Source organism: Ranitomeya imitator, chromosome 4 (assembly GCF_032444005.1).
Source record: "Ranitomeya imitator isolate aRanImi1 chromosome 4, aRanImi1.pri, whole genome shotgun sequence".
NCBI classification, from domain to species: Eukaryota; Metazoa; Chordata; class Amphibia; order Anura; family Dendrobatidae; genus Ranitomeya; species Ranitomeya imitator.
In genome coordinates this window covers 111515790-111542691 of record NC_091285.1, presented here as the reverse complement: position 1 = coordinate 111542691, position 26902 = coordinate 111515790, and positions in this window count along the sequence as shown.

Genomic DNA, 26902 nt, shown 5'->3' with positions numbered 1-26902 from the left:
TCTATACCCTACACTCTATACCCTACACTCTATACCCTACACTCTACACTATATACTCTACACTCTATAGCATACACTCTATACCCTACACTCTATACCCTACACTCTATACCCTACATTCTATACCCTACACTCTATACCCTACACTTTATACCCTACACCCTATACCATACACTCTATACCCTACACTCTACAACCTGCACTCTATACCCTACACTCTATACCCTACACCCTACACTTTATACCCTACACTCTATACCCTACACTCTATACCCTACACTCTATACCCTACACTCTACACCCTACACTCTACACTCTACACTCTATACCCTACACTCTACACCCTGCACTCTGTACCCTACACTCTACACTCTTTACCCTACACTCTATACCCTACACTCTATACCCTACACTCTATACCCTACACTCTACACTTTATACCCTACACTCTATACCATACACTCTATACCCTACACTCTACACTTTATACCCTACACTCTATACCATACACTCTATACCCTACACTCTATACCCTACACTATACACTCTATACCCTACACTCTACACTGTATACCATACACTCTATGCCCCACACTCTCTACCCTAAACTCTACACTCTATACCCTACACTCTACACCCTACACTCTATACCCTACACTCTATACCCTACACTCTATACCCTACACTCTATACCATACACTCTACACCCTACACTCTACACCCTACACTCTACACCCTACACTCTACACCCTCCACTTTACACCCTACACTCTATACCCTACACTCTATACCCTACACTATACACTCTATACCCTACACTCTACACCCTGCACTCTGTACCCTACACTCTATACCCTACACTCTGTACCCTACACTCTATACCCTACACTCTATACCCTACTCTCTATACCCTACACTCTATACCCTACACTCTATACCCTACACTCTACACTCTATACCCTACACTCTATACCATACACTCTACACCCTACACTCTATACCATACACTCTATACCCTACACTTTACACTCTATACCCTACACTCTATACCATACACTCTACACTTTATACCCTACACTCTATACCATACACACTATACCCTACACTCTATACCCTACACTCTATACCCTACACTCTATACCCTACACTCCAATCCCAACACTCTAATCCCTACACTCTAATCCCTACACTCTAATTCCTACACTCTAATCCCTACACTCTATACCCCACACTCTATACTCTACACTCTACACTCTATACCCTACACTCTAATCCCTACACTCTAATCCCTACACTCTACATTCTATACCCTACACTCTATACCCTACACTCTATACCCTACACTCTACACTCTATACCCTACACTCTATACCCTACACTCTACACTCTATACCTTACACTCTATACCCTACACTCTATAAAATACACTCTATACCCTACACTCTACACTCTATACCATACACTCTATACCCTACACTCTATACCATACACTCTATACCCTACACTCTATACCCTACACTCCACACCCTACACTCTATACCTTACACTCTATACCCTACACTCTAAAATCTATACCCTACACTCTATACCTTACACTCTATACCCTATACCCTACACTCTATACACTACACTCTATACCATACACGCTATACTCTATACCCTACACTCTAAACCATACACTCTACATCCTACACTCTACACCACTCTACACCCCACACTCTACACCCTACACTCTACACTCTATACCCTACACTCTACACCATACACTCTATACCCTATACCCTATACCCTACAATCTATACTCTACACTCTATACCCTACACTCTATACCCTACACTCTATACCCTACACTCTACACTCTATACCCTACACTCTATACCATACACTGTATACCCTACACTCTATACCCTACACTCTACACTCTATATCCTACACTCTATACCCTACACTTTACACTCTACACCCTACACTCTACATTCTATACCCTACACTCTAAACTCTACACTCTATAGCCTACACTCTATACCCTACACTCTATACCCTACACTCTACACTTTATACCCTACACTCTATACCATACACTATATACCCTACACTCTACACTTTATCCCCTACACTCTATACCATACACTCTATACCCTACACTCTATACCCTACACTATACACTCTATACCCTACACTCTACACTGTATACCATACACTCTATGCCCCACACTCTCTACCCTAAACTCTACATTCTATACCCTACACTCTGCACCCTAAGCTCTATACCATACACTCTATACCCTACACTCTATACCCTACACTCTATACCCTACACCCTACACTCTACACCCTACACTCTACACCCTACACTCTACACTCTATTCCCTACACTCTACACCCTGCACTCTGTACCCTACACTCTACACTCTTTACCCTACACTCTATACCCTACATTCTATACCCTACACTCTATACCCTACACTCTAATCCCTACACTCTACACTCTATACCCTACACTCTATACCCTACACTCTATACCCTACACTCTACACCCTACACTCTACACCCTACACTCTAATCCCTACACTCTAATCCCTACACTCTAATCCCTACACCCTACACTCTATACCCTACACTCTATACCCTACAATCTACACTATATACTCTACACTCTATAGCATACACTCTATACCCTACACTCTATACCCTACACTCTATACCCTACATTCTATACCCTACACTCTATACCCTACACTTTATACCCTACACTCTATACCCTACATTCTATACCCTACACTCTATACCCTACACTTTATACCCTACACCCTATACCATACACTCTATACCCTACACTCTACAACCTGCACTCTATACCCTACACTCTATACCCTACACCCTACACTTTATACCCTACACTCTATACCCTACACTCTATACCCTACACTCTATACCCTACACTCTACACCCTACACTCTACACTCTACACTCTATACCCTACACTCTACACCCTGCACTCTGTACCCTACACTCTACACTCTTTACCCTACACTCTATACCCTACACTCTATACCCTACACTCTATACCCTACACTCTACACTTTATACCCTACACTCTATACCATACACTCTATACCCTACACTCTACACTTTATACCCTACACTCTATACCATACACTTTATACCCTACACTCTATACCCTACACTATACACTCTATACCCTACACTCTACACTGTATACCATACACTCTATGCCCCACACTCTCTACCCTAAACTCTACACTCTATACCCTACACTCTACACCCTACACTCTATACCCTACACTCTATACCCTACACTCTATACCCTACACTCTACACTCTATACCCTACACTCTATACCATACACTCTACACCCTACAATCTACACCCTACACTCTACACCCTACACTCTACACCCTCCACTTTACACCCTACACTCTATACCCTAGACTCTATACCCTACACTATACACTCTATACCCTACACTCTACACCCTGCACTCTGTACCCTACACTCTATACCCTACACTCTGTACCCTACACTCTATACCCTACACTCTATACCCTACTCTCTATACCCTACACTCTATACCCTACACTCTATACCCTACACTCTACACTCTATACCCTACACTCTATACCATACACTCTACACCCTACACTCTATACCATACACTCTATACCCTACACTTTACACTCTATACCCTACACTCTATACCATACACTCTATACCCTACACTCTATACCATACACACTATACCCTACACTCTATACCCTACACTCTATACCCTACACTCTATACCCTACACTCCAATCCCTACACTCTAATCCCTACACTCTAATCCCTACACTCTAATCCCTACACTCTAATCCCTACACTCTATACCCTACACTCTATACTTTATACCCTACACTCTATACCATACACTTTATACCCTACACTCTATACCCTACACTCTACACTTTATACCCTACACTCTATACCATACACTTTATACCCTACACTCTATACCCTACACTATACACTCTATACCCTACACTCTACACTGTATACCATACACTCTATGCCCCACACTCTCTACCCTAAACTCTACACTCTATACCCTACACTCTACACCCTACACTCTATACCCTACACTCTATACCCTACACTCTATACCCTACACTCTACACTCTATACCCTACACTCTATACCATACACTCTACACCCTACAATCTACACCCTACACTCTACACCCTACACTCTACACCCTCCACTTTACACCCTACACTCTATACCCTAGACTCTATACCCTACACTATACACTCTATACCCTACACTCTACACCCTGCACTCTGTACCCTACACTCTATACCCTACACTCTGTACCCTACACTCTATACCCTACACTCTATACCCTACTCTCTATACCCTACACTCTATACCCTACACTCTATACCCTACACTCTACACTCTATACCCTACACTCTATACCATACACTCTACACCCTACACTCTATACCATACACTCTATACCCTACACTTTACACTCTATACCCTACACTCTATACCATACACTCTATACCCTACACTCTATACCATACACACTATACCCTACACTCTATACCCTACACTCTATACCCTACACTCTATACCCTACACTCCAATCCCTACACTCTAATCCCTACACTCTAATCCCTACACTCTAATCCCTACACTCTAATCCCTACACTCTATACCCTACACTCTATACTCTACACTCTACACTCTATACCCTACACTCTAATCCCTACACTCTAATCCCTACACTCTACACTCTATACCCTACACTCTATACCCTACACTCTATACCCTACACTCTACACTCTATACCCTACACTCTATACCCTACACTCTACACTCTATACCCTACACTCTATACCCTACACTCTATAAAATACACTCTATACCCTACACTCTACACTCTATACCATACACTCTATACCCTACACTCTATACCATACACTCTATACCCTACACTCTATACCCTACACTCCACACCCTACACTCTATACCTTACACTCTATACCCTACACTCTAAAATCTATACCCTACACTCTATACCCTACACTCTATACCCTATACCCTACACTCTATACACTACACTCTATACCATACACGCTATACTCTATACCCTACACTCTATACCATACACTCTACATCCTACACTCTACACCACTCTACACCCCACACTCTACACCCTACACCCTACACTCTATACCCTACACTCTACACCATACACTCTATACCCTATACCCTATACCCTACAATCTATACCCTACACTCTATACCCTACACTCTATACCCTACACTCTATACCCTACACTCTACACTCTATACCCTACACTCTATACCATACACTGTATACCCTACACTCTATACCCTACACTCTACACTCTATATCCTACACTCTATACCCTACACTTTACACTCTACACTCTACACTCTACATTCTATGCCCTACACTCTAAACTCTACACTCTATAGCCTACACTCTATACCCTACACTCTATACCCTACACTCTACACTTTATACCCTACACTCTATACCATACACTCTATACCCTACACTCTACACTTTATACCCTACACTCTATACCATACACTCTATACCCTACACTTTATACCCTACACTATACACTCTATACCCTACATTCTACACTGTATACCATACACTCTATGCCCCACACTCTCTACCCTAAACTCTACATTCTATACCCTACACTCTACACCCTAAGCTCTATACCATACACTCTATACCCTACACTCTATACCCTACACTCTATACCCTACACTCTATACCCTACACTCTACGCTCTATACGCTACACTCTATAACCTACACTCTATACCCTACACTCTATACCCTACACTCTACACCCTACACTCTACACCCTACACTCTATACCCTACACTCTATACCCTACACTCTATACCCTACACTCTACACTCTATACCATACACTCTATACCATACAATCTATACACTACACTCTATACCCTAAACTCTACACTCTATACCCTACACTCTATAACATACACTCTATATCTTACACTCTATACCCTACACTTTGCACTCTACACCCTACACTCTACATTCTATACCCTACACTCTATACTCCACACTCTATACCCTACACTCTAAAATCTATACCCTACACTCTATACCCTACACTCTATACCCTATACCCTACACTCTATACACTACACTCTATACCATACACGCTATACTCTATACCCTACACTCTATACCATACACTCTACATCCTACACTCTACACCACTCTACACCCCACACTCTACACCCTACACCCTACACTCTATACCCTACACTCTACACCATACACTCTATAACCTATACCCTATACCCTACAATCTATACCCTACACTCTACACTCTATACCCTACACTCTATACCATACACTGTATACCCTACACTCTATACCCTACACTCTACACTCTATATCCTACACTCTATACCCTACACTTTACACTCTACACCCTACACTCTACATTCTATACCCTACACTCTAAACTCTACACTCTATAGCCTACACTCTATACCCTACACTCTATAACCTACACTCTACACTTTATACCCTACACTCTATACCATACACTCTATACCCTACACTCTACACTTTATACCCTACACTCTATACCATACACTCTATACCCTACACTCTATACCCTACACTATACACGCTATACCCTACACTCTACACTGTATACCCTACACTCTATAACCTACACTCTATACCCTACACCCTACGCTCTATACGCTACACTCTATAACCTACACTCTATACCCTACACTCTATACCCTACACTCTACACCCTACACTCTACACCCTACACTCTATACCCTACACTCTATACCCTACACTCTATACCCTACACTCTACACTCTATACCATACACTCTATACCATACAATCTATACACTACACTCTATACCCTAAACTCTACACTCTATACCCTACACTCTATAACATACACTCTATATCTTACACTCTATACCCTACACTTTGCACTCTACACCCTACACTCTACATTCTATACCCTACACTCTGTACTCCACACTCTATACCCTACACTCTATACCCTACACTCTATACCCTACACTCTACACTATATACTCTACACTCTATAGCCTACACTCTATACCCTACACTCTATACCCTACACTCTATACCCTACACTCTATACCCTACACTTTATACCCTACACCCTATACCATACACTCTATACCCTACACTCTACAACCTGCACTTTATACCCTACACTCTATACCCTACACCCTACACTTTATACCCTACACTCTATACCCTACACTCTATACCCTACACTCTATACCCTACACTCTACACCCTACACTCTACACTCTACACTCTATACCCTACACTCTACACCCTGCACTCTGTACCCTACACTCTACACTCTTTACCCTACACTCTATACCCTACACTCTATAACCTACACTCTATACCCTACACTCTATACCCTACACTCTATACCCTACACTCTATACCATACACTCTATACCATACACTCTACACTTTATACCCTACACTCTATACCATACACTCTACACCATACACTCTATAGCATACACTCTATACCCTACACTCTACACTCTATACCCTACTCTCTATACCCTACACTCTATACCCTACACTCTACAACCTGCACTCTATACCCTACACTCTATACCCTACACCTTACACTCTATACCCTACACTCTATACCCTACACTCTATACCCTACACTCTATACCCTACACTCTATAGTCTACACTCTATAGCCTACACTCTACACTCTACTCTATACCCTACACTCTATACCCTACACTCTAATCCCTACACTCTACACTCTATACCCTACACTCTATACCCTACACTCTATACCCTACACTCTACACCCTACACTCTACACCCTACACTCTAATCCCTACACTCTAATCCCTACACTCTAATCCCTACACCCTACACTCTATACCCTACACTCTATACCCTACACTCTATACCCTACACCCTACACTCTACACCCTACACTCTACACCCTACACTCTACACCCTACACTCTACACTCTATTCCCTACACTCTACACCCTGCACTCTGTACCCTACACTCTACACTCTTTACCCTACACTCTATACCCTACATTCTATACCCTACACTCTATACCCTACACTCTAATCCCTACACTCTACACTCTATACCCTACACTCCATACCCTACACTCTATACCCTACACTCTACACCCTACACTCTACACCCTACACTCTAATCCCTACACTCTAATCCCTACACTCTAATCCCTACACCCAACACTCTATACCCTACACTCTATACCCTGCACTCTATACCCTACACTCTACACTATATACTCTACACTCTATAGCCTACACTCTATACCCTACACTCTATACCCTACACTCTATACCCTACACTCTATACCCTACACTTTATACCCTACACCCTATACCATACACTCTATACCCTACACTCTACAACCTGCACTCTATACCCTACACTCTATACCCTACACCCTACACTTTATACCCTACACTCTATACCCTACACTCTATACCCTACACTCTACACCCTACACTCTACACTCTATACCCTACACTCAACACCCTGCACTCTGTACCCTACACTCTACACTCTTTACCCTACACTCTATACCCTACACTCTATACCCTACACTCTATACCCTACACTCTATACCCTACACTCTATACCCTACACTCTACACTTTATACCCTACAGTCTATACCATACACTCTATACCCTACACTCTACACTTTATACCCTACACTCTATACCATACACTCTATACCCTACACTCTATACCCTACACTATACACTCTATACCCTACACTCTACACTGTATACCATACACTCTATGCCCCACACTCTCTACCCTAAACTCTACACTCTATACCCTACACTCTACACCCTACACTCTATACCCTACACTCTATACCCTACACTCTATACCCTACACTCTATACCCTACACTCTACACTCTATACCCTACACTCTATACCATACACTCTACACCCTACACTTTACACCCTACACTCTACACCCTACACTCTACACCCTACACTTTACACCCTACACTCTATACCCTACACTCTATACCCTACACTATACACTCTATACCCTACACTCTACACCCTGCACTCTGTACCCTACACTCTATACCCTACACTCTACACTCTGTACCCTACACTCTATTCCCTACACTCTATACCCTACACTCTATACCCTACACTCTATACCCTACACTCTACACTCTATACCCTACACTCTATACCATACACTCTACACCCTACACTCTATACCATACACTCTATACCCTACACTTTACACTCTATACCCTACACTCTATACCATACACTCTACACTTTATACCCTACACTCTATACCATACACACTATACCCTACACTCTATACCCTACACTCTATACCCTACACTCTATACCCTACACTCTAATCCCTACACTCTAATCCCTACACTCTAATCCCTACACTCTATACCCTACACTCTATACTCTACACTCTACACTCTATACCCTACACTCTAATCCCTACACTCTAATCCCTACACTCTACACTCTATACCCTACACTCTATACCCTACACTCTATACCCTACACTCTACACTCCATACCCTACACTCTATACCCTACACTCTACACTCTATACCCTACACTCTATACCCTACACTCTATAAAATACACTCTATACCCTACACTCTACACTCTATACCATACACTCTATACCCTACACTCTATACCATACACTCTATACCCTACACTCTATACCCTACACTCCACACCCTACACTCTATACCCTACACTTTAAAATCTATACCCTACACTCTATACCCTACACTCTATACCCTATACCCTACACTCTATACACTACACTCTATACCATACATGCTATACTCTATACCCTACACTCTATACCATACACTCTACATCCTACACTCTACACCACTCTACACCCCACACTCTACACCCTACACCCTACACTCTATACCCTACACTCTACACCATACACTCTATACCCTATACCCTATACCCTACAATCTATACCCTACACTCTATACTCTACACTCTATACCCTACACTCTATACCCTACACTCTACACTCTATACCCTACACTCTATACCATACACTGTATACCCTACACTCTATACCCTACACTCTACACTCTATATCCTACACTCTATACCCTACACTTTACACTCTACACCCTACACTCTACATTCTATACCCTACACTCTAAACTCTACACTCTATAGCCTACACTCTATACCCTACACTCTATACCCTACACTCTACACTTTATACCCCACACTCTATACAATACACTCTATACCCTACACTCTACACTTTATACCCTACACTCTATACCATACACTCTATACCCTACACTCTATACCCTACACTATACACTCTATACCCTACACTCTACACTGTATACCATACACTCTATGCCCCACACTCTCTACCCTAAACTCTACATTCTATACCCTACACTCTACACCCTAAGCTCTATACCATACACTCTATACCCTACACTCTATACCCTACACTCTATACCCTACACTCTATACCCTACACCCTACGCTCTATACGCTACACTCTATAACCTACACTCTATACCCTACACTCTATACCCTACACTCTACACCCTACACTCTACACCCTACACTCTATACCCTACACTCTATACCCTACACTCTATACCCTACACTCTACACTCTATACCATACACTCTATACCATACAATCTTTACACTACACTCTACTCCCTAAACTCTACACTCTATACCCTACACTCTATAACATACACTCTATACACTACACTCTATATCTTACACTCTATACCCTACACTTTGCACTCTACACCCTGCACTCTACACTCTACATTCTATACCCTACACTCTATACTCCACACTCAATACCCTACACTCTATACCCTACACTCTATACCCTACACTCTACACTATATCCTCTACACTCTATAGCCTACACTCTATACCCTACACTTTACACTCTACACTCTACATTCTATGCCCTAAACTCTAAACTCTACACTCTATAGCCTACACTCTATACCCTACACTCTATACCCTACACTCTACACTTTATACCCTACACTCTATACCATACACTCTATACCCTACACTCTACACTTTATACCCTACACTCTATACCATACACTCTATACACTACACTTTATACCCTACACTATACACTCTATACCCTACATTCTACACTGTATACCATACACTCTATGCCCCACACTCTCTACCCTAAACTCTACATTCTATACCCTACACTCTACACCCTAAGCTCTATACCATACACTCTATACCCTACACTCTATACCCTACACTCTATACCCTACACTCTATACCCTACACTCTACGCTCTATACGCTACACTCTATAACCTACACTCTATACCCTACACTCTATACCCTACACTCTACACTCTATACCATACACTCTATACCATACAATCTATACACTACACTCTATACCCTAAACTCTACACTCTATACCCTACACTCTATAACATACACTCTATATCTTACACTCTATACCCTACACTTTGCACTCTACACCCTACACTCTACATTCTATACCCTACACTCTATACTCCACACTCTATACCCTACACTCTAAAATCTATACCCTACACTCTATACCCTACACTCTATACCCTATACCCTACACTCTATACACTACACTCTATACCATACACGCTATACTCTATACCCTACACTCTATACCATACACTCTACATCCTACACTCTACACCACTCTACACCCCACACTCTACACCCTACACCCTACACTCTATACCCTACACTCTACACCATACACTCTATACCCTATACCCTATACCCTACAATCTATACCCTACACTCTACACTCTATACCCTACACTCTATACCATACACTGTATACCCTACACTCTATACCCTACACTCTACACTCTATATCCTACACTCTATACCCTACACTTTACACTCTACACCCTACACTCTACATTCTATACCCTACACTCTAAACTCTACACTCTATAGCCTACACTCTATACCCTACACTCTATACCCTACACTCTACACTTTATACCCTACACTCTATACCATACACTCTATACCCTACACTCTACACTTTATACCCTACACTCTATACCATACACTCTATACCCTACACTCTATACCCTACACTATACACGCTATACCCTACACTCTACACTGTATACCCTACACTCTATAACCTACACTCTATACCCTACACCCTACGCTCTATACGCTACACTCTATAACCTACACTCTATACCCTACACTCTATACCCTACACTCTACACCCTACACTCTACACCCTACACTCTATACCCTACACTCTATACCCTACACTCTATACCCTACACTCTACACTCTATACCATACAATCTATACACTACACTTTATACCCTAAACTCTACACTCTATACCCTACACTCTATAACATACACTCTATATCTTACACTCTATACCCTACACTTTGCACTCTACACCCTACACTCTACATTCTATACCTTACACTCTGTACTCCACACTCTATACCCTACACTCTATACCCTACACTCTATACCCTACACTCTACACTATATACTCTACACTCTATAGCCTACACTCTATACCCTACACTCTATACCCTACACTCTATACCCTACACTCTATACCCTACACTCTATACCCTACACTTTATACCCTACACCCTATACCATACACTCTATACCCTACACTCTACAACCTGCACTTTATACCCTACACTCTATACCCTACACCCTACACTTTATACCCTACACTCTATACCCTACACTCTATACCCTACACTCTATACATAGTAACATAGTAACATAGTAACATAGTTAGTAAGGCCGAAAAAAGACATTTGTCCATCCAGTTCAGCCTATATTCCATTATAATAAATACCCAGATCTACGTCCTTCTACAGAACCTAATAATTGTATGATACAATATTGTTCTGCTCCAGGAAGACATCCAGGCCTCTCTTGAACCCCTCGACTGAGTTCGCCATCACCACCTCCTCAGGCAAGCAATTCCAGATTCTCACTGCCCTAACAGTAAAGAATCCTCTTCTATGTTGGTGGAAAAACCTTCTCTCCTCCAGACGCAAAGAATGCCCCCTTGTGCCCGTCACCTTCCTTGGTATAAACAGATCCTCAGCGAGATATTTGTATTGTCCCCTTATATACTTATACATGGTTATTAGATCGCCCCTCAGTCGTCTTTTTTCTAGACTAAATAATCCTAATTTCGCTAATCTATCTGGGTATTGTAGTTCTCCCATCCCCTTTATTAATTTTGTTGCCCTCCTTTGTACTCTCTCTAGTTCCATTATATCCTTCCTGAGCACCGGTGCCCAAAACTGGACACAGTACTCCATGTGCGGTCTAACTAGGGATTTGTACAGAGGCAGTATAATGCTCTCATCATGTGTATCCAGACCTCTTTTAATGCACCCCATGATCCTGTTTGCCTTGGCAGCTGCTGCCTGGCACTGGCTGCTCCAGGTAAGTTTATCATTAACTAGGATCCCCAAGTCCTTCTCCCTGTCAGATTTACCCAGTGGTTTCCCGTTCAGTGTGTAATGGTGATATTGATTCCCTCTTCCCATGTGTATAACCTTACATTTATCATTGTTAAACCTCATCTGCCACCTTTCAGCCCAAGTTTCCAACTTATCCAGATCCATCTGTAGCAGAATACTATCTTCTCTTGTATTAACTGCTTTACATAGTTTTGTATCATCTGCAAATATCGATATTTTACTGTGTAAACCTTCTACCAGATCATTAATGAATATGTTGAAGAGAACAGGTCCCAATACCGACCCCTGCGGTACCCCACTGGTCACAGCGACCCAGTTAGAGACTATACCATTTATAACCACCCTCTGCTTTCTATCACTAAGCCAGTTACTAACCCATTTACACACATTTTCCCCCAGACCAAGCATTCTCATTTTGTGTACCAACCTCTTGTGCGGCACGGTATCAAACGCTTTGGAAAAATCGAGATATACCACGTCCAATGACTCACCGTCGTCCAGCCTATAGCTTACCTCTTCATAAAAACTGATTAGATTGGTTTGACAGGAGCGATTTCTCATAAACCCATGCTGATATGGAGTTAAACAGTTATTCTCATTGAGATAATCCAGAATAACATCCCTCAGAAACCCTTCAAATATTTTACCAACAATAGAGGTTAGACTTACTGGCCTATAATTTCCAGGTTCACTTTTAGAGCCCTTTTTGAATATTGGCACCACATTTGCTATGCGCCAGTCCTGCGGAACAGACCCTGTCGCTATAGAGTCCCTAAAAATAAGAAATAATGGTTTATCTATTACATTACTTAGTTCTCTTAGTACTCGTGGGTGTATGCCATCCGGACCCGGAGATTTATCTATTTTAATCTTATGTAGCCGGTTCCGCACCTCTTCTTGGGTTAGATTGGTGACCCTTAATATAGGGTTTTCATTGTTTCTTGGGATTTCACCTAGCATTTCATTTTCCACCGTGAATACCGTGGAGAAGAAGGTGTTTAATATGTTAGCTTTTTCCTCGTCATCTACAACCATTCTTTCCTCACTATTTTTTAAGGGGCCTACATTTTCAGTTTTTATTCTTTTACTATTGATATAGTTGAAGAACAGTTTGGGATTAGTTTTACTCTCCTTAGCAATGTGCTTCTCTGTTTCCTTTTTGGCAGCTTTAATTAGTTTTTTAGATAAAGTATTTTTCTCCCTATAGTTTTTTAGAGCTTCATAGAGTGTATACCCTACACTCTACACCCTACACTCTACACTCTACACTCTATACCCTACACTCTACACCCTGCACTCTGTACCCTACACTCTACACTCTTTACCCTACACTCTATACCCTACACTCTATAACCTACACTCTATACCCTACACTCTATACCCTACACTGTAAACTCTATACCCTACACTCTACACTCTATACCCTACACTCTATAACATACACTCTATACCCTACACTCTATACCCTACACTCTATACCCTACACTCTATACCATACACTCTATACCATACACTCTACACTCTATACCCTACACTCTATACCATACACTCTACACCATACACTCTATAGCATACACTCTATACCCTACACTCTACACTCTATACCCTACTCTCTATACCCTACACTCTATACCCTACACTCTACAACCTGCACTCTATACCCTACACTCTATACCCTACACCTTACACTCTATACCCTACACTCTATACCCTACACTCTATACCCTACACTCTATACCCTACACTCTATAGTCTACACTCTATAGCCTACACTCTACACTCTACTCTATACCCTACACTCTATACCCTACACTCTAATCCCTACACTCTACACTCTATACCCTACACTCTATACCCTACACTCTATACCCTACACTCTACACCCTACACTCTACACCCTACACTCTAATCCCTACACTCTAATCCCTACACTCTAATCCCTACACCCTACACTCTATACCCTACACTCTATACCCTACACTCTATACCCTACACCCTACACTCTACACCCTACACTCTACACCCTACACTCTACACCCTACACTCTACACTCTATTCCCTACACTCTACACCCTGCACTCTGTACCCTACACTCTACACTCTTTACCCTACACTCTATACCCTACATTCTATACCCTACACTCTATACCCTACACTCTAATCCCTACACTCTACACTCTATACCCTACACTCCATACCCTACACTCTATACCCTACACTCTACACCCTACACTCTACACCCTACACTCTAATCCCTACACTCTAATCCCTACACTCTAATCCCTACACCCAACACTCTATACCCTACACTCTATACCCTGCACTCTATACCCTACACTCTACACTATATACTCTACACTCTATAGCCTACACTCTATACCCTACACTCTATACCCTACACTCTATACCCTACACTTTATACCCTACACCCTATACCATACACTCTATACCCTACACTCTACAACCTGCACTCTATACCCTACACTCTATACCCTACACCCTACACTTTATACCCTACACTCTATACCCTACACTCTATACCCTACACTCTACACCCTACACTCTACACTCTACACTCTATACCCTACACTCAACACCCTGCACTCTGTACCCTACACTCTACACTCTTTACCCTACACTCTATACCCTACACTCTATACCCTACACTCTATACCCTACACTCTATACCCTACACTCTATACCCTACACTCTACACTTTATACCCTACAGTCTATACCATACACTCTATACCCTACACTCTACACTTTATACCCTACACTCTATACCATACACTCTATACCCTACACTCTATACCCTACACTATACACTCTATACCCTACACTCTACACTGTATACCATACACTCTATGCCCCACACTCTCTACCCTAAACTCTACACTCTATACCCTACACTCTACACCCTACACTCTATACCCTACACTCTATACCCTACACTCTATACCCTACACTCTATACCCTACACTCTACACTCTATACCCTACACTCTATACCATACACTCTACACCCTACACTTTACACCCTACACTCTACACCCTACACTCTACACCCTACACTTTACACCCTACACTCTATACCCTACACTCTATACCCTACACTATACACTCTATACCCTACACTCTACACCCTGCACTCTGTACCCTACACTCTATACCCTACACTCTACACTCTGTACCCTACACTCTATTCCCTACACTCTATACCCTACACTCTATACCCTACACTCTATACCCTACACTCTACACTCTATACCCTACACTCTATACCATACACTCTACACCCTACACTCTATACCATACACTCTATACCCTACACTTTACACTCTATACCCTACACTCTATACCATACACTCTACACTTTATACCCTACACTCTATACCATACACACTATACCCTACACTCTATACCCTACACTCTATACCCTACACTCTATACCCTACACTCTAATCCCTACACTCTAATCCCTACACTCTAATCCCTACACTCTAATCCCTACACTCTATACCCTACACTCTATACTCTACACTCTACACTCTATACCCTACACTCTAATCCCTACACTCTGATCCCTACACTCTACACTCTATACCCTACACTCTATACCCTACACTCTATACCCTACACTCTACACTCTATACCCTACACTCTATACCCTACACTCTACACTCTATACCCTACACTCTATACCCTACACTCTATAAAATACACTCTATACCCTACACTCTACACTCTATACCATACACTCTATACCCTACACTCTATACCATACACTCTATACCCTACACTCTATACCCTACACTCCACACCCTACACTCTATACCCTACACTTTAAAAATCTATACCCTACACTCTATACCCTACACTCTATACCCTATACCCTACACTCTATACACTACACTCTATACCATACATGCTATACTCTATACCCTACACTCTATACCATACACTCTACATCCTACACTCTACACCACTCTACACCCCACACTCTACACCCTACACCCTACACTCTATACCCTACACTCTACACCATACACTCTATACCCTATACCCTATACCCTACAATCTATACCCTACACTCTACACTCTACACTCTATACCCTACACTCTATACCCTACACTCTACACTCTATACCCTACACTCTATACCATACACTGTATACCCTACACTCTATACCCTACACTCTACACTCTATATCCTACACTCTATACCCTACACTTTACACTCTACACCCTACACTCTACATTCTATACCCTACACTCTAAACTCTACACTCTATAGCCTACACTCTATACCCTACACTCTATACCCTACACTCTACACTTTATACCCCACACTCTATACCATACACTCTATACCCTACACTCTACACTTTATACCCTACACTCTATACCATACACTCTATACCCTACACTCTATACCCTACACTATACACTCTATACCCTACACTCTACACTGTATACCATACACTCTATGCCCCACACTCTCTACCCTAAACTCTACATTCTATACCCTACACTCTACACCCTAAGCTCTATACCATACACTCTATACCCTACACTCTATACCCTACACTCTATACCCTACACTCTATACCCTACACCCTACGCTCTATACGCTACACTCTATAACCTACACTCTATACCCTACACTCTATACCCTACACTCTACACCCTACACTCTACACCCTACACTCTATACCCTACACTCTATACCCTACACTCTATACCCTACACTCTACACTCTATACCATACACTCTATAACATACACTCTATACACTACACTCTATATCTTACACTCTATACCCTACACTTTGCACTCTACACCCTGCACTCTACACTCTACATTCTATACCCTACACTCTATACTCCACACTCAATACCCTACACTCTATACCCTACACTCTATACCCTACACTCTACACTATATACTCTACACTCTATAGCCTACACTCTATACCCTACACTCTATACCCTACACTCTATACCCTACACTCTATACCCTACACTTTATACCCTACACCCTATACCATACACTCTATACCCTACACTCTACAACCTGCACTTTATACCCTACACTCTATACCCTACACCCTACACTTTATACCCTACACTCTATACCCTACACTCTATACCCTACACTCTATACCCTACACTCTACACCCTACACTCTACACTCTACACTCTATACCCTACACTCTACACCCTGCACTCTGTACCCTACACTCTACACTCTTTACCCTACACTCTATACCCTACACTCTATAACCTACACTCTATACCCTACACTCTATACCCTACACTCTACACGTTATACCCTACACTCTATACCATACACTCTATACCCTACACTCTACACTTTATACCCTACACTCTATACCATACACTCTATACCCTACACTCTATGCCCTACACTATACACTCTATACCCTACACTCTACACTGTATACCATACACTCTATGCCCCACACTCTCTACCCTAAACTCTACACTCTATACCCTACACTCTACACCTTACACTCTATACCCTACACTCTATACCCTACACTCTATACCCTACACTCTATACCCTACACTATACACTCTATACCCTACACTCTACACTGTATACCATACACTCTATGCCCCACACTCTCTACCCTAAACTCTACACTCTATACCCTACACTCTACACCCTACACTCTATACCCTACACTCTATACCCTACACTCTATACCCTACACTCTATACCCTACACTCTACACTCTATACCCTACACTCTATACCATACACTCTACACCCTACACTTTACACCCTACACTCTACACCCTACACTCTACACCCTACACTTTACACCCTACACTCTATACCCTACACTCTATACCCTACACTATACACTCTATACCCTACACTCTACACCCTGCACTCTGTACCCTACACTCTATACCCTACACTCTACACTCTGTACCCTACACTCTATTCCCTACACTCTATACCCTACACTCTATACCCTACACTCTATACCCTACACTCTACACTCTATACCCTACACTCTATACCATACACTCTACACCCTACACTCTATACCATACACTCTATACCCTACACTTTACACTCTATACCCTACACTCTATACCATACACTCTACACTTTATACCCTACACTCTATACCATACACACTATACCCTACACTCTATACCCTACACTCTATACCCTACACTCTATACCCTACACTCTAATCCCTACACTCTAATCCCTACACTCTAATCCCTACACTCTAATCCCTACACTCTATACCCTACACTCTATACTCTACACTCTACACTCTATACCCTACACTCTAATCCCTACACTCTAATCCCTACACTCTACACTCTATACCCTACACTCTATACCCTACACTCTATACCCTACACTCTACACTCTATACCCTACACTCTATACCCTACACTCTACACTCTATACCCTACACTCTATACCCTACACTCTATAAAATACACTCTATACCCTACACTCTACACTCTATACCATACACTCTATACCCTACACTCTATACCATACACTCTATACCCTACACTCTATACCCTACACTCCACACCCTACACTCTATACCCTACACTTTAAAATCTATACCCTACACTCTATACCCTACACTCTATACCCTATACCCTACACTCTATACACTACACTCTATACCATACATGCTATACTCTATACCCTACACTCTATACCATACACTCTACATCCTACACTCTACACCACTCTACACCCCACACTCTACACCCTACACCCTACACTCTATACCCTACACTCTACACCATACACTCTATACCCTATACCCTATACCCTACAATCTATACCCTACACTCTATACTCTACACTCTATACCCTACACTCTATACCCTACACGCTACACTCTATACCCTACACTCTATACCATACACTGTATACCCTACACTCTATACCCTACACTCTACACTCTATATCCTACACTCTATACCCTACACTTTACACTCTACACCCTACACTCTACATTCTATACCCTACACTCTAAACTCTACACTCTATAGCCTACACTCTATACCCTACACTCTATACCCTACACTCTACACTTTATACCCCACACTCTATACCATACACTCTATACCCTACACTCTACACTTTATACCCTACACTCTATACCATACACTCTATACCCTACACTCTATACCCTACACTATACACTCTATACCCTACACTCTACACTGTATACCATACACTCTATGCCCCACACTCTCTACCCTAAACTCTACATTCTATACCCTACACTCTACACCCTAAGCTCTATACCATACACTCTATACCCTACACTCTATACCCTACACTCTATACCCTACACTCTATACCCTACACCCTACGCTCTATACGCTACACTCTATAACCTACACTCTATACCCTACACTCTATACCCTACACTCTACACCCTACACTCTACACCCTACACTCTATACCCTACACTCTATACCCTACACTCTATACCCTACACTCTACACTCTATACCATACACTCTATACCATACAATCTATACACTACACTCTATACCCTAAACTCTACACTCTATACCCTACACTCTATAACATACACTCTATACACTACACTCTATATCTTACACTCTATACCCTACACTTTGCACTCTACACCCTACACTCTACACTCTACATTCTATACCCTACACTCTATACTCCACACTCAATACCCTACACTCTATACCCTACACTCTATACCCTACACTCTACACTATATACTCTACACTCTATAGCCTACACTCTATACCCTACACTCTATACCCTACACTCTATACCCTACACTCTATACCCTACACTTTATACCCTACACCCTATACCATACACTCTATACCCTACACTCTACAACCTGCACTTTATACCCTACACTCTATACCCTACACCCTACACTTTATAAACTACACTCTATACCCTACACTCTATACCCTACACTCTATACCCTACACTCTACACCCTACACTCTACACTCTATACCCTACACTCTACACCCTGCACTCTGTACCCTACACTCTACACTCTTTACCCTACACTCTATACCCTACACTCTATAACCTACACTCTATACCCTACACTCTATACCCTACACTCTACACGTTATACCCTACACTCTATACCATACACTCTATACCCTACACTCTACACTTTATACCCTACACTCTATACCATACACTCTATACCCTACACTCTATGCCCTACACTATACACTCTATACCCTACACTCTACACTGTATACCATACACTCTATGCCCCACACTCTCTACCCTAAACTCTACACTCTATACCCTACACTCTACACCCTACACTCTATACCCTACACTCTATACCCTACACTCTATACCCTACACTCTATACCCTACAGTCTACACTCTATACCCTACACTCTATACCATACACTCTACACCCTACACTCTACACCCTACACTCTACACCCTACAATCTACACCCTACACTCTACACCCTACACTCTATACCCTACACTCTATACCCTACACTATACACTCTATACCCTACACTCTACAGTCTACACTGTATACCATACACTCTATGCCCCACACTCTATACCCTAAACTCTACACTCTATATCCTACACTCTACACCCTAAGCTCTATACCCTACACTCTATACCCTACACTCTACACTCTATACCCTACACTCTATACCCTACACTCTATACCATACACTCTACACCCTACACTCTACACCCTACACTCTATACCCTACACTCTATACCCTACACTCTACACTTTATACCCTACACTCTATACCCTACACTCTATACCCTGCACTCTGTACCCTACACTCTACACTCTTTACCCTACACTCTATACCCTACACTCTATAACCTACACTCTATACCCTACACTCTATACCCTACACTCTACACGTTATACCCTACACTCTATACCATACACTCTATACCCTACACTCTACACTTTATACCCTACACTCTATACCATACACTCTATACCCTACACTCTATGCCCTACACTATACACTCTATACCCTACACTCTACACTGTATACCATACACTCTATGCCCCACACTCTCTACCCTAAACTCTACACTCTATACCCTACACTCTACACCCTACACTCTATACCCTACACTCTATACCCTACACTCTATACCCTACACTCTATACCCTACAGTCTACACTCTATACCCTACACTCTATACCATACACTCTACACCCTACACTCTACACCCTACACTCTACACCCTACAATCTACACCCTACACTCTACACCCTACACTCTATACCCTACACTCTATACCCTACACTATACACTCTATACCCTACACTCTACACTCTACACTGTATACCATACACTCTATGCCCCACACTCTATACCCTAAACTCTACACTCTATATCCTACACTCTACACCCTAAGCTCTATACCCTACACTCTATACCCTACACTCTACACTCTATACCCTACACTCTATACCCTACACTCTATACCATACACTCTACACCCTACACTCTACACCCTACACTCTATACCCTACACTCTATACCCTACACTCTACACTTTATACCCTACACTCTATACCCTACACTCTATACCCTGCACTCTACACCCTGCACTCTACACCCTGCACTCTACACCCAACACTCTATACCCTACACTCTACACCCTACACTCTATACCCTACACTCTACACTCTATACCCTACACTCTATAGCCTACACTCTATACCCTACACTCTATACCCTACACTCTATACCCTACACTCTACACTCTATACCCTACACTCTATACCATACACTCTATACCCTACACTCTATACCATACACTCTATACCATACACTCTATACCCTACACTCTATACCCTACACTCTATACCATACACTCTATACCCTACACTCTATACCCTACACTCTATACCCTACACTCTACACCCTACACTCTATACCCTACACTCTATACCCTACACTCTATACCCTACACTCTAAACTCTATACCCTACACTCTACACTCTACACTCTATACCCTACACTCTATAACATGCACTCTATACCCTACACTCTATACCCTACACTCTATACCCTACACTCTATACCCTACATTCTACACTCTATACCCTACACTCTATACCATACACTCTACACCATACACTCTATAGCATACACTCTATACCCTACACTCTACACTCTATACCCTACACTCTATACCCTACACTCTATACCCTACACTATACACTCTATACCCTACACTCTACACTTTATACCCTACTCTCTATACCCTGCACTCTATACCCTACACTCTACAACGTGCACTCTATACCCTACACTCTATACCCTACACCATACACTCTATACCCTACACTCTATACCCTACACTCTATACCCTACACTCTATACCCTACACTCTACACTCTATACCCTACACTCTATAACATACACTCTATACACTACACTCTATACCTTACACTCTATACCCTACACTTTACATTCTACACCCTACACTCTACACTCTATTCCCTACACTCTATACCCTACACTCTATACCCAACACTCTATACCCTACACTCTATACGCTACACTCTACACTCTATACCCTACACTCTATACCCTACACTCTAATCCCTACACTCTAATCCCTACACTCTACACTCTATACCCTACACTCTATACCCTACACTCTATACCCTACACTCTACACCCTACACTCTACACCCTACACTCTAATCCCTACACTCTAATCCCTACACCCTACACTCTATAACCTACACTCTATACCCTACACTCTATACCCTACACTCTACACTCTACACCCTACACTCTATACCCTACACTCTATACCCTACACTCTATACCCTACACCCTACACTCTACACCCTACACTCTACACCCTACACTCTACACTCTATACCCTACACTCTACACCCTGCACTCTGTACCCTACACTCTACACTCTTTACCCTACACTCTATACCCTACACTCTATACCCTACACTCTATACCCTACACTCTACACTATATACCTTACACTCTATACCCTACACTCTATACCCTACACTCTAAACTCTATACCCTACACTCTACACTCTATACCCTACACTCTATAACATACACTCTATACCCTACACTCTATACCCTACACTCTATACCATACACTCTACAACCTACACTCTATACCATACACTCTACACTATACACTCTATAGCATACACTCTATACCCTACACTATACACTCTATACCCTACACTCTATACCCTACACTCTATACCCTACACTATACACTCTATACCCTACACTCTACACTTTATACCCTACACTCTATACCCTACACTCTATACCCTACACTCTACAACCTGCACTCTATACCCTACACTCTATTCCCAACACTCTACACTGTATACCATACAATCTATGCCCCACACTCTATACCCTAAACTCTACACTCTATACCCTACACTCTATACCCTAAGCTCTATACCATACACTCTATACCCTACACTCTACACTCTATACCCTACACTCTATACCCTACACTCTATACCCTACACCCTACGCTCTATAAGCTATACTCTATACCCTACACTCTATACCCTACACTCTATAACCTACACTCTATACCCTACACTCTATACCCTACACTCTATACCCTACACTCTACACTCTATACCCTACACTCTATACCCTACACTATATACCCTGCACTCTATACCCTACACTCTACACTCTATACCATACACTCTATACCATACACTCTATACACTACACTCTATACCCTAAACTCTACACTCTATACCCTACACTCTATAACATACACTCTATACACTACACTCTATACCTTACACTCTATACCCTACACTTTGCACTCTACACCCTACACTCTACACTCTACATTCTATACCCTACATTCTATACCCTACACTCTCTACTCCACACTCTATACCCTACACTCTATACCCTACACTCTATACCCTACACTCTACACCCTACACTCTACACTCTATAGCCTACACTCTATACCCTACACTCTATACCCTACACTCTATACCCTACACTCTATACACTACACTCTACACTTTATACCCTACACTCTATACCATACACTCTATACCCTACACTCTACAACCTGCACTCTATACCCTACACTCTATACCCTACACTCTACACTCTATACCCTACACTCTATGCCCTACACTCTTTACCCTACACTCTACACTCTACACCCTGCACTCTGTACCCTACACTCTACACTCTTTACCCTACACTCTATACCCTACATTCTATACCCTACACTCTATACCCTACACTCTAATCCCTACACTCTACACTCTATACCCTACACTCTATACCCTACACTCTATACCCTACACTCTACACCCTACACTCTACACCCTACACTCTAATCCCTACACTCTAATCCCTACACTCTAATCCCTACACCCTACACTCTATACCCTACACTCTATACCCTACACTCTATACCCTACACTCTACACTATATACTCTACACTCTATAGCCTACACTCTATACCCTACACTCTATACCCTACACTCTATACCATACACTCTATACCCTACACTCTATACCCTACACTTTATACCCTACACCCTATACCATACACTCTATACCCTACACTCTACAACCTGCACTCTATACCCTACGCTCTATACCCTACACCCTACACTTTATACCCTACACTCTATACCCTACACTCTATACCCTACACTCTATACCCTACACTCTACACCCTACACTCTACACTCTATACCCTACACTCTACACCCTGCACTCTGTACCCTACACTCTACACTCTTTACCCTACACTCTATACCCTACACTCTATACCCTACACTCTATACCCTACACTCTACACTTTATACCCTACACTCTATACCATACACTCTATACCCTACACTCTACACTTTATACCCAACACTCTATACCATACACTCTATACCCTACACTCTATACCCTACACTATACACTCTATACCCTACACTCTACACTGTATACCATACACTCTATGCCCCACACTCTCTACCCTAAACTCTACACTCTATACCCTACACTCTACACCCTACACTCTATACCCTACACTCTATACCCTACACTCTATACCCTACACTCTATACCCTACACTCTACACTCTATACCCTACACTCTATACCATACACTCTACACCCTACACTCTACACCCTACACTCTAC